Raw genomic sequence first — 14,416 nt, forward strand, 5'->3', positions numbered from 1 at the left:
TTTGCAGATGACATGATATACACATAGAAAACCTAAAGATGCACCAGAGAACTACTGGAGTGCATTAATGGATTTGTCAAAGTTGTAGTATACAAAATTAATATTCAGAAATCAGCTGCATTTGTATATGCTAACAACAAAATATCAGAAACAGAAATTAAAGAAACAATCCCATTACCATTAAGTCAAAAAGAATAAAATACCGGAGTTCCCATCGTGGCGCAGTGGTTAACGAATCCGACTAGGAACCATGAGGTTGCGGGTTCGGTCCCTGCCCTTGCTCAGTGGGTTAACGATCCGGCGTTGCCGTGAGCTGTGGTGTAGGTTGCAGACGCGGCTCGGATCCCGCATTGCTGTGGCTCTGGCATAGGCCGGTGGCTACAGCTCCGATTCAACCCCTAGCCTGGGAACCTCCATATGCTGCGGGAGCGGCCCAAGAAATAGCAACAACAACAACAACAACAACAACAAAAGACAAAAAGACAAAAAAAAAAAAAAAAAAAAAAAAAAGAATAAAATACCTAGGAATAAACTTTCCTAAGGATGCAAGAGACCTATATTCTGAAAACTGCAAGATGCTGATGAAAGAATTTGAAGACCAAACAAACAGATAAAAATATATACTGTGTTCTTGGATTGGTAGAATCAATATTGTTGAAATGACCATACTGTCCAAAGCAATCTATAGATCCAATGCAATCCCTATCAAATTACCAATAACATTTTTCACAGATCTGGAACCAAAAAAAAAAAAAAAAAAAAAATTAAGTTTGTACGAAAAGATAAAGGATCCCAAATCATCAAAACAAGTCTGAGAAAGAGGAAACCAGTTGGAGGAATCATGCTTGCTGATTTCAGACTATACTACAAAGCCAGAGTAATCAAAACAGTATGGTATTACAAAACAGAAACAGACTCAAAGATTTCAAATCCAAACTTATGTTTACCAAAGGGGAAACGTTGAGGGGAGGGATAAATTTCACAGTCTGGGTGTATATATCGCATACACACATTATTATGTATAGAATAGACAGGTAATGGGGACACTGTATAGTACGAGGAAATTTACTCAGTACTGTGTGGTAACTTACATGGGAATATAATCTGAAAAGGAATGGATATATGTATATGTATAACTAATTTATTTTGCTGTTAGCACAACTTTGTAAGTCAGATATATTCCAGTAATCTTTTTAATTACAAAATAAACAGCATACTAAATGTATGGTACTGACACAAAACAGATGTATAGATCAGTGCAACAGAATAGAAAGCCCAGAAATAAACCCACATACTTATGGTCAATTAATATATACCAAAGGAGGCAAAAATATGCAATGGAAAAAACAGTCTCAAAATTTAGTAGTGCTGGGAAAACTGGGCAGCTACATGTAAAATAATGAAATTAGAACATTTTCTAACACCATATACAGAAATAAACTAAAAATGGATTAAAGACCTAAATGTAAGATAGGATACTATCAAACTCCTCAAGGAAAACATAGGCAGAACACTCTGACATGAGCTGCAACAATACTGTTTTTGGATCTGTCTCCTAGACTAATGGAAATAAAAGCAAAAGTAAACAAATGGGACATTACTAAATATAAAAGCTTTTGCACAGCAAAGGAAACCACAGACAAAGTCAAAAGACAACTTTCGGAATTAGTGTATTTGCAAACAATGCAACTGATGAAGGCTTAATTTCCAAAAGATACAAACAGCTTATACAACTCAATATCAGAAAACAATCAACCCAATATGAAAATGGGCGGAAGACCTAAATAGACATTTCTCCAAAGAAGGCATGCAGAGGACTAACAGGCACATGAAAGCATGTTCCACATCACTAATTATTAGCGGTATGCAAATCAAAACTATGGTGAGGTACCACCTCAGACTGGTCCAAACAGCTATAATCAAGAAGTCAACAAATAATTATGAGTTCCCTTGTGGTGCCGCAAGTTCAAGATCCAGTGTTCTCACTGCAGAGGCTCAGGTTCTATCCTTGTGATGAAGGTTCTATCCTTGGCCCTGGAACTTCCGCATGCCATAGGCATGGCCAAAAATAAATAATAAATGCTCAAGAGTTTGTGGAGAAAAGGGAACCCTTCTATGTTGTGGTAGGAATGTAAACTGGTGCAGAAACAATGGAGAACAGTGTGGAGGCTCCTTAAAAAACTAAAAATAGAGTTATAATATGATCCTGCAATCCCACCTCTAGGCTTATATCCAGAAAAGATGAAAACTCTTAATTCAAAAAGATACATGTACCCCTGTGTTCACAGCAGCACTATTTACAATAGCCAAGACAGGGAAACAACCTAAATGTCCACGGATAGATGAATGGATAAAGAATAAGATGTGGTATGTATGTGTGTATACATACAAACACACACGTGCACACACACATATATATAATGGAACATTACTTAGCCATAAAGCAGAATGAAATAATGCCATCTGCAGCAATGTGGATGGACCTAGACATTATTATACTAAGGGATGTAAGTAAGAGAAAGATAAATGCCATATGATGCCATTTATACACGGAATCTAAAAAAATTATACAAATGAACTTGTTTACAAAACAAATCAATTCACAGACAGAGAATACAAATTTATGGTTACCAAAGAAGAAGTGTGGAGAGGGAAAACATGGGAATTTGGGATTAATATATACACATCATTTTATATAAAATAAAAAGCCAGGTCCTACTGTATACCACAGGGAACTATATTCAATATCTTCTAATAACTTGTAATGGAAAAGACTCAGAAGTAGAATATATATATGCATATACACACACACACACACAGATGTATATGCGTACATATAAATGTATGAATGTATAACTGAATCACTTTGCACTACACCTGAAACATTATAAATCAACTATACCTCAGTTAAAAACAAAAACTCCACAAACATGAAGTTCCTGCTGCTTGTTCTCCCGTTAGTAACAAATTCTTTATCTCTGACCCTGGAATTTCATTTCTTCATTCAGAAAAACATATGGACACATTAAACATGAAGGATGGCTCTCAAGAATTTGTATTGAGCAGAAGAAGTCAAACACAGATGTCTGCATACAGTAAAACAAAGTTTTATGAACTGTACAACTGCTAGAACTATGTATGGTGTTGCAGAACAGAACTGTTTTGACCTAGGGTGGTGGTTGGGGGTTTGAATGAAAACTGCACTAGGAAACTTTATGTAGTGGTGGAAAAGATGTTATGTTTGACTAGGTTTTTAGTTAATGGATGTACAGATTTGCTAAAATCATTGAATTTTTACATTTAAGACATATGACTTTTATCTGTTTGTAAACAAATACGAAAATGTCCAGGGTCCATCTCAAAAATGAGGTGGAGAATGTGCATGTTTTACCACCACTGTGCCCTATCTTAGGAATTTCTTTAACTTATCTTTTGACCTGTGAGATTACAGGGCTTCTTCTTCACTTATTCGACCATAACTTATCCAACTTTTCTTTTTTTCTTTTTACAGCCGCATCTGCAGCATATGAAATTCCTAGGCCAGGGACCACATTGGAGCTGCAGGTGCAACGTACACCACAGCTGTGACAACACCAGCTCCTTAACCCACTGAATGAGGCCAGGGATCAAACCCAAATGCTCACAGACACTATGTCGGGTTTCTAACCCAATGAGCCACAACAGGAACTCCAGACTTTTCTTTATTATACCTTCTGCTCCCCATTCCAAGGGAAATATGCCCTCACGAAGTTTCAGATTCTCTAAGCACTTCTCTGTTCTTGGTGACAGCTGGCTGACCCCATCCTGCTTTGTGCCTGTGACTGTTTGTCTCAGATCATACTAGTTTATGAAGAGTTTCTTAAGACCGTGACAGTGATATTTAAAAAAAAAAAATAGGGTTAGATTTGGACTCACCAGAATGTGTTGCTCATTCAGGATACATTTTGCATTTACTCTGATGTCTTAGATATTCATGTTCTTTATGCCACTTTCCAGCATGCTCTGAACAAGATGAAGAGCCTGAGGTAGTGAAAATGGAGATGGATTTTATAGGTCAGCCTACAAGGGAGTGCATTTATTAGAGCAGAAATAGAAATACCATACCATCCTAGATTATTATAATATAAAGTGGATGTGGGTAGCATATCTTAAAACACATCACAGAAACTATATAATATATTTGATGTGTTTCACATATTCATCTACATTTGATTTTAGACTATAGGATGGAAGCACAAAAGACATCTCACTTGGTTTCTTAGATCCCTGAATTCACACAGAAAACAGAAATAGCAGCAATTTTATTTCCCCTAAATAGCAGCATTTCATCAGAGTGCTCTAAGATGTTGATTCCAAGAACCTATTAAAAAATCTTCAGAGAATTAAATTATGTTTAAATTGAATGAGTGTCATTTTCTGTGTCCTGGCCTTGCCCTTCTAACCCTGGTTAAGCAGAATGCAATAACCTGTGGGAGCTCTGGTCATGGGTTGAGTGCCACATTAATGATCTGGGGTCAGAACTTTCATTTCCATCCTAGACATACTTAAGCCTCTGATATTTCCAGGCTTCAAAAGCTCTTAGCACAACAGGAGTTCTTAACCTTACATGATGTGTGTTTTATTTTTAATCCTTGTTTCTCCTTGTTTGACAGTCAAGAGGCCTATGCCTGGGTCATGTTCTGAGATTTTCTTGTTCTTCTTTCCGAAATGCCCGGCAATTGGCAGGTAACATTTATCAGGTCACTCTGACCTCCATGTGCCAAGCAGCTTTTCCTGAGTGTAGGTGAGGGCATGGGGTGGGGCCAAGGATGCTTGCTAAATTATTGCCATGCTTTAAACCACATATGTAGGGAAAAAGTTTTGAAGTTGCACTGAGGTTCAAGTTCAAATTGCATGCTTTACGTGAATCTAGATTTGACATATTATTTTAGTATATTATGCACTGAGATTTAAAAATATATATCATTAGAAATACCTGTGTTTGTATTAAAATAAGGTCATAATTCATTACCTTGGCACCAACTGTTAAAAATAATGGGAAGAACATAACAATGGCTGGGAAGAAGAGCAATTGGCAGAGCAAGTACAAAAATGCCAGCATGGACCAGTAGTAGCTCTATGGGAAATAGTTGTAAGTATTACTCTATTGGTTTCCTCATCCACTAACATTACTTAGTTTTTACAATGCATTTACATTAAGGGGGAAATTTAATATATTTCAATAGTTCTCTATTAATTTTTGAAAGATGACTTATGATCAGAGCGATATTGATAACTCACACCAAAGGTGCTCCCCACAAAACATATGAATTTGTCTGGGTCTAGGATCTGAACTTTGGTCCTTTAGCATCAGAACTAGGATATTGACAGCCCACAGAGAGGAGATCCATGTCTTAGAAATGGCAAAATGGCTCAGATTAGCTAGAATCACTATATTAATGGAAATATTTTATCACTTTATATTATAAATATGAACAATGGCATGCTTGTTTGCATGACCAATCACTCCCTTGCTATAAACAAATATGCTTAAAAATGGAGAAAGGACATAAAGTTGATTGGAAATTAAGTAGAACAGTGAGTGTTATTTATGTAAAATGGTTAAGGTTCCTGCTCATATAGCATGAACAGACTTGAAATACAAAGTATAACACATCGTTTATGGGCAGATTCCATGTCCGTTGTTCAGTGTTTAAATAAATATTAGCCGTATTTACTACCAAATCTCTCATTATTTTCTATATGTCCATGACTTAACCAGTTATTCTTCTGTTTGACACATTATCTTCCTAAATATTTTCTTACCCCCAAATTGTGAAGCTCCTACTGTGTCTGAATCCAATGAACCTGCTCTAGCCCTGCCACTTCCCAAGATATACAGGGCAAGGTCTTTCTGCCTTCCCCTTCATTCCACCTCCCCATCTCACTCTATTGCATCCCACTGAAAGTCTGAGAAAAGTAATTTGCAGGATTTCATCCTAGTGGTACTCAGAGGAATATAAATAGGTGTCATGGAAACTGAGAAGCATCTGACTCTCCCTGATGCAAGGTCTTGCTGAGAGCTGGGATGAGAAGATATGAGAATTGGTTGTACTTTAACTAAATTGAGTAGGGCCCTTGACAGATTTTATCCATCCTTATTAGGGCTTGTAGAAGTCATTGCTGTGTCAGGAAGAGAGAAGGCAAATGACACATTTTGAGGATGAAGGGTTTAATGTAGAGTTAGGGGCTTAAGTGATTTTCAACAAGTTGAAGGAGCAGAAGTCAAGGAAGGTTCCTCTGAAGGTTATGGAAGCTTGTGGTGGTTAGCAGGGCTTCTAGCAACCAAGATGTCATTGCCAAACACTCAAACAGTTCTCAGAAGCGTGCCACAGAATTGTTAGAATTCTTCCAACAAAAAGGAACAAACGAAAACGGAGTACTGTCCAGCTGCCTCATCCGCAGGGGCTCCTGGTCAAGCTCTCAGGAACCTCACTCCGCCCACTTTTGGTTGCAGCAGCCTTCTGATTCATTTCCATCTTATAAATGGCCACACCATTTCTTCTCATTGGCAAATTCTACCCTGGGAAAAGGATTCTAGAAAATGTAGCTCTTGGCTTTTCATCTCTGCAGTGCAGAGGAGTCCTGATCAGGAAGCGGAGGTGAGACTGTATTGACAACAGAACACACAGTGCAGAGCTGGAGAAGGGGGAAAGACTTTTGGTTTTTATGTCTGTTTGTATCCATGTCTGTCTGCATCCAAGTCTGAGTGTCTGCGGGACTGCCTGCTTTGTGAGTTCTCACTCTGGCCTCAGGTAGAAATCCTTCAGGTAAGTCTAGTGTCCTCCCTGTAAAGCATATCCCAAAAGACTACATTCTCCATCCTGAATGACTTGTGCTCAAAGATCATATGTTAATACGATGATTGGGACTTAAAAGGAGAGGTAATCTGCCACAAAATCACTGTGAATAGGCTTTCCAGCCAATGTTCTTCTTAGAGTCATGGATAAACGGGAAGTGTTAAACACAGTATTACTTATATGCTCAAGTCTAATTAAGTCATAGCAACATTCACCAAATTTTTCAGAAATATTTGTCTTGCAATGAACATTTCAGTGATGTATGTATAATTAATGTTTATTTGACTGAGGAACATGCAGTTGTCCTTCCGTGGAAGTGAAGGAACCTGAATTTTCTCAAGTTTATGTCTCAGGTGTCAAACTTCCATGACTTAAGATTTTCACCTTGAGCTACATTTTAAAAGATGTATATATAGAGAGATGGGAGTTACCCTTGTGGCCCAGGGGAAACAAATCAGACTAGGAACCATGAGGTTGAGGGTTCAATCCCTGGCCTTGCTCAGTGGGTTAGAGATCTGGTATTGCCGTGAGCTATGGTGTGGGTTGCAGAGGTGGCTCAGATCTGGTGTTGCTGTGGCTGTGGTGTAGGCCAGCAGCTGTAGCTCCGATTCGACCCCTAGCCTTGGAATCTTCATACGCCATGGGTGCGGCCCTGAAACGCAAAAAAAAAAAAAAATATATATATATATATATATATATATATATATATATATATGGAGAGAGAGAGGTATAAATATAGATTCTTTCCCTCTTTGTATATATATATACATATATATATATATATATGTATATATAGATTCTCTCTCTCCAAATCTTTCTTCATGGCTATTCTATCATTTTACCTGTGGCTCTATAATTTTTCTTCTCTTCTCTTTGTTGGGTTGAAAAAATAAAAATAAATACACAAATAAAAAGAAAAAGAAGACTTGGGAATCTCTTTTCCTGAGTGGCCTTAGTTCCTTATTCTGGTTTTCATATCTAAATTAAAGGAAACTGTCCCAGTTTACATGTAAACAGAACAAATACCCATCTTTGAAATATAAGATGGATTCTATTTTTAAGCATAAACCCCTTTGAAACCAATTAATACTAGGTATCTGACCTACATAATAGATTCTGGACTCCATTATTTTATTTTCCTCCTTCTTGTTTTTAAAGCAACACAGTGGTTCATACATCTTTGTATTGATTCTGTGGATAATTTGCTCAATGTGTATACATCACTGGAAACAGATTTCCAAGAACAGCTCTTTAACCAACATCTTTACAACACTAAATACTTGTAAGAAGTATTTCCCATACTGCTGGAGTCAATTTATACACCTCAGCTGGCAATGTTAAATGTCTCTAATCACATGTGTCGACCCCACAGCAGAGTTGCCAGGCACATTCTCTCTGCAGAAGAGTTGCAAATCAGAAAACACCAAATGCATTCTATACCTGTTCCTCTGCTCTCCATTTGTGCCCTGTCTTTGGCTGTGGCCTCTGTATCCTCACTTCTTTCTCACAGAGAACACGTCTCTGTGATCTTGCTTTGCAGTGTTTCCCATTGTGATCATTGTTCAGATAAAAAGTCACCACATTTAGGATTGTTCCACCCCCCTGGGTCTGCATTTTACAGGAATACCTTCTTTTCAAAGAAAATTTCAGGAGCACTGCCTAAATAATCTCTAGAAGGGCAATTTTCAGCATCATGCTTAGGGCTGGGAAAGATATTTTTGTTAAGGGGAAAACTGTTCAGGGACTTTAAAATTCAGACATGTGCATAAATACTGGCAATACTGTAAACAAAGCACTTCTCAAGGATTGCTTAGCCGTTTGAATTTTATTGAATGCTTGGTAGAGCAGATATTTTACTGAGGCACCTTGATTATTACATGATATTATTGAATCAAAAACTTTTTAAATCCCAGAATGATTTCTGGGATATTTCTGTCTTCTTTGTAGAATCTTAGTGATGTAAAGAAGACTGACGCAAGGGCTCTGTGTCCAACTATGTATGTGCTATTGGTATCTTTATATTCCTCCATTATAATACCTGTACACATTTAAGGGGGTTTTACCATCCAATCATCTCTTTAAGTTCTCTATCTGGAACACATGACTGGGCATTTCATTTTCATAATATTCCCTGTCTAACTAAATTCAAAGTCCTTTGGAGTTTACCTTCCACATATAGCAGTATGCTGTAATGAACACCCATGCGACCAGTCTTAAGAAATGAAACGTATCACTATCAAATATCACTGTGGGTGTTCTTTGTATATTCCTTCACGACTGCATACATCTCCCCCCCCCATCCCCAAAGACAACATCTTTCTTGAATTTCTTGTTCACTATTTCCACTGTATTTCTTTTTCCTTTAGATATACACATGCATTTAAAATATATGCCTACATATATAAAAATACTATATATAATACATACATGTAATTTAAACATTCTCTGTAAGTAGAATTATGCTGTATTACAACTTGCTTTTTCCCCCTCAAAAATGTATTCGTGCCAACTGTGATGTTCAGCAGGTCTTACTTTCCCAAAATGACTGTGATAATCTTCCACATCCTACATACCCTTTGTGCCATATGACTTCGACTGTCCACCTGAGAGGTGTCTGGGCATTCCCTACCCTTGAGTCTGGGTGAGAGATTTTGATTCCTTTGCCTAATAAATAGAATGCTATGTGACTAGATCATAAGGGTACAGTTTCCATTCTGCTGCCAATGTTAAGAGGCTTGCACTATGATAAGAGGAAACCCAAACCAGTCTATGTGGAGAGACTGATGGAGAGGAACAGAGATGCTCAGCTGATACCCAGTCTCAGTGGATTTGGGAATAAGCATACCTTTAGATGAAAATATTCCTTAGCCTTCCTTCCAGACAACCAGCTGAGGCCTCAAACAAGATAGAGAACAGGCAAACCATTTCTCTTATGCATACACACACACACACACACACACACTTTCATACAGTATAACCACTTCATTTTAGTGGGAGGTTTGTTACAGCTGCAAATCGAATACCTTAAATTCAGAACAGTTTGTATTATTCTCTATTTATTCTTTCATTTCTTCATTGAACCAGTTATTAAAATTAATTTTTTATTTTCAATCTTATCAATATTTAGGATATTTTAGCCGTTAATAACTTTGTTGCAATTAGCAAAAAAGTCCTGACTAAGTCTTTGAATATTTTTGAGAATTGATTTACTGCTTACTACATGGTCCATTTAATGAAATATTCTATATGTACTTAGAAAAGATGTATTACCTCTATTTGTTGATTTAAAGAGTTAAATATATTTTTAGGTTTTTTAAGAAATTTGTATTCTTCAAATACTTTGTCTCCGGGATAATACATTTTGTGTTAATAACTCTGAGAGTAATGTTAAAATCTTCACATATCATACAAGAGTTACCAATTTCTTTTAGGAATTCTGTAAATTTGGGATTATATATTTTGAAGCTTTAGTATGAGATGAATACAAGTTATTTCTCATAATTATTTTCTTGTAAAAAATCCAAATTATTTGTGTACCAGCTCTTTTTTGGATAGTGCTTCCCTGATGATTTTTTCTATTTTTAAAATTTTGAATATTTTATTAGCATTTTAATATTTCATGAGTGTTTCTTGTAAAGATAGAACATTTCAACTTTTAAAAAAATTATGTCTCAAGTGATAGTATGTTTTGTGTCATACATTAAATGTACTCTTGTTTCTTGAGAAATTATGTATAATTATTTTAATTTTCTGTGTGTGTGCATATGTATATGTGTGTGAATCACTAAAGACATTTCAGAAGTCTAATTCTAAATTTTCAATTTTCCTTCTTACTTCTAATAGAAATGATTAGTTTTCTTATGTGTTTTTTAAATTCTGGATTGCGTACCTAAGGCTTAGCAGAGCACTGTTTTCCTCCGAAAATATTGTGAGGACTGTGATGAGGTAGGAATCTATAGAAAGAATTTGGAATTGTTCTTCCATTCGTGTAGAGCGCTACCAAGAAGTGATTAATTCAAGTTTACGTCCATGTTTAAAGTGCCCTGGTTGATCAGGTAGTATGAAATAGAACCTTCAGTTCACAGCTGGTATGACTTCCAGTTATGAATTCTGACAGTGGTAAAGTTTATACCTTCCTGGGCCTTGCTGTGGAAAAATTATCGAACGTTCTCCTTTGATAATAGACTGATATTTATTTTTTTAGAACCAGCACCACCCTTTCAATATGTTGCTGTCCTTCCAGTGTCCTTTCTTTACATGAAGTGTCATTGTCAAATCCTCCCCTTGCAGAGACATGAGGGTTTATCTTCTCTCTCGTTCTCTCAACAGGTCATTCAAACCCAACCTTGAGCAACCGAGTACAAATATCTCCAGGAGCCGCATCATCATTGTAAGTTTGCCACGGTGCTGCTCAATTCCCGAGTCCTTTTCTAAAGCCTACGGTTTCTATTTCTTTCTGCAAGTTCTGTGTTACTTTTATACTTACTTTGGAGGATATTTACAATATCTGGTTCATCATGTTGCCATACATGGAAGTCTTAATTTATTCTACAAAGAATAGCTGAAGTAATCTTCTTCAAAAGGAAAATCAAACTCCTTCTTATGCCTTCCCAATGATCCTTGGATTAAGACCAAACTTTGAAAAAAGACTGACCAGGCCCTGCATGCGTATTTCTGTTAAGCTGTAGCTTTATTTTGCACTATACTCTATTTGACATATTTTTAAATCCAGGAATTATAGTCTCCCATCATCAATTTCAACGTTATCAAAGCGCCTATTTACAGGTTGTCGCTCCCTGGAACATTCATCCTTCTTTCATTCCTCTAGTTAATTTCCACTTCCCTCTGGATCTCAGTTCAAACTTCACTTTCTCAGGAAAAGTCTTTCCTCATTTGCTAACTGGGTCCTTTTTTTCCCTCCCTGAGAGCACTTGTAACCTCTCTCGCTGTTCATCTGGGGTCATACATACACTTCAAAATTCCATATGTGTGTACAAAATTATTTACTTATATCTGTTTCTCTACTTGAACTGGATATTCTCTGAAGGTATGTAATATATCTGCTTTTATTTGTGCTTATTATCCCTAGCACCCAAAACGAAGCTGACATTAAATGCATACACCAAATACATAAATACATAAAAAAATATGAATGTGGACACCTTTTGAATAGGACATACTCAGTTGTCTATTTTCCAGTCAGGTAGTATTCCTATTATAAAGAGAAGCGGAGGTGCATCTAGAGTTAGTCTGCTATCTGAAGTTAGGAGTTTAATTTTCTTTGGTTAGAGTAATATACCCATCTCTTCTTCCCTTCACCTTTTTCATTCTATAGGTTGTAGTGATGCCATTAAGCAATGCCATTTTAGCAGAACCCCCATCCACAGGAGTCCTGGGGACTCCAAAGCTGCGTGGATGGTTGGTGTCCTGTAGCCTTGTGGTGATGATTACCATATAAGGCAGCTGTTCAAAAACAGTGACGACTTACTCATGGCAAGAGTGTATGGGAAATAAGGTGCTCCTATAAATTCTAGACTCACTCATAGGCACGGGTGTACATTTACGAGTCCGGGCTTAGCAAATAGTTTAGGTTCCATCAGATCGGCCAGGCACAGTCTCCAAAGAAGCAAACTGTGGGCTTTCTTCAAGCAAACATCATCGCCAGAAATACACGATGGAGTTATTTAAGAAACTAGTAAGCAGCACAAATGATGGAGAATCTGGTCATATGGCTAAAAAGTATGGTTAAGAAGATATCTAATTGTTTCTGCAGTTCTGTAGGCAGATAGCAGAATCCATTCACAGGGATCTACCTCAGAAAGGGAGGAAACGGCAAAAGCCAAAAAAGGGTTCAGGTTCAGGTTACTGGAGACATTTTATCAAAACTGTAATTCATAATAGTAATTCAGATAGAAGTCTAGTGCCATACCCCCACTTATCAAGGAGGAGTGAAGAAAGAAGCATGTTTGGGATTGGAACTTGAGTGCAAAAGCAGTGTTATTAGAAGAGAGACCCACTAAGAGTGAGCTGAGGTTTGGAGATCTGCAGGTGAATCCACAGGTTGGCACTGAGACACCATGACCCAGTTCATTCTATTATGATGACTGACTCTATCTTAAATCCCATGAGATTGTCAGTAAGATATTTTGGTCTCAATTTAATGGACAGGAAATCTTTAGTATCTCTTCCCTCTTTGCTTTACCAAGTTAATTCTCACCTTCTTTCACATCTCAGTTCAAGTGTAAGTCCCAAGTTGGTCCCAATCCCTCCTCCTCAACGTTTGCATTAATTCATTCAATAAGTTGTTAAGTTATTTCTTAGCATATTTACTACAACACAGATACTAAGGTACAAGCTAGTGATACAGAAGTGATATAACATATTGTCTTTACCGTGGGGGTGTCTCTGCTAGAACACCTGGCTGTGGGCACCTGTGCAGATGGGAGGGAACTGTGAGCTATGATTATGTGTGGTGTTGGAGGGCCAGCTAGGGAAGGCAAAAGACAACAGAAATGAGTTTAGGAAATGTTACTAGAAGTAGCATTTGCACAGTTTTGAAACTCACTAAAAAAATAGCCTCCAGTCAATCCCTGAGGTTTGAGAGAAGCAAAGGGTAATAGCAAAGGGTAATAGAGAACTCAGTGGGGTCTGCGGCTCTGTTGACTTACACTCACTATTAATTACTTTTCATCTATAACCAGGCTCTGAAAAACAGGCCTATTTAGAAGCGGCACATTTTCTACATTTCAGTAACAGCTTGAGCGGGGCATTTCTGACTCCTAATATCTGAAGAAAAGAAATGAATAAATTAGTTGCAACAAGAATCTGTATGAGCAGTGTTTTAATCCCATCCATCCCCACCATCAACCTGGGATGAGGTTATCCAGCGGAAATTTGATATTTTTGTTAATTCTCCAGCTACACTGGTAAATGTGCAATTAGGCAAAACACTTTCCATCACATAGCAGGCAAGAACATAAAGCACTGATTCAAAATACAAAAGCCCTTCCTGCTGTGGCAGGGATCATTCATCAGGATAAACCAGGTTGGATCATGACGGGGGCCTTTGTGCCAGAGCCTGGATTTTCATAATGCGCGAGATGCTTTCTCCTTGTAATTACCCATAATGTTGCTGGGGTGAACTGGAGACACACTGCACAGTGAATTAGCGATCACAACTCTATTGCAGGCCATGGAAGGCAGCAGCCCTGCTATTTCCATCACACAGACTTCAGATGCAATTTTTGGATCAGCACACCCTGTTCTCATTTTCACTTTTATCCTTTCTCTCCTCATTTGCCCTGGGAGATATCCTTTGCACACTGTCATGTCATCTGCCCTCTGTGGGACTGTTATTGAAAATCAATACTGCTACTGCATCTAAACTTTCCCTTCAGAACATTCATCATTTGCCTGTTATGAATAATGAAATAACTCCTTTATGGGTTTAGGCATTGCTTATCTTATTTCAGGAATGACTTAATCCATCAAAAATGCATGGCTGTTGAACACTTAAGCATTTTGCTATGTATATGTTATTTCATGCTACTATAAAAGAATAGCATAAACTGGGTAGC

At 37.5% G+C, this 14,416-nt stretch overlaps 1 long non-coding RNA gene across 2 annotated transcripts in view; it reads right to left on the minus strand.

Moving 5' to 3' along the window:
- LOC146399587 (uncharacterized) overlaps positions 1-14,416 on the minus strand; it is a 396,905-nt gene that overhangs the window by 292,655 nt on the left and 89,834 nt on the right. The window contains exon 3 of one of the 2 annotated variants that reach the window (XR_014818122.1): positions 3,916-4,020. The exons of the other annotated variant lie outside the window; for it this stretch is intronic. This is a non-coding gene — a long non-coding RNA (uncharacterized LOC146399587). The remainder of the gene's footprint in view (positions 1-3,915; positions 4,021-14,416) is intronic. 2 annotated transcript variants of the gene reach the window in all.

The sequence above is a fragment of the Sus scrofa genome, chromosome 10, assembly GCF_054392235.1.
Source record: "Sus scrofa isolate SSC_HxYL_T2T_F1_AM1 chromosome 10, Sscrofa_HxYL_maternal_Yorkshire_Landrace_v2.0, whole genome shotgun sequence".
In the NCBI taxonomy this organism is placed as follows: Eukaryota; Metazoa; Chordata; class Mammalia; order Artiodactyla; family Suidae; genus Sus; species Sus scrofa.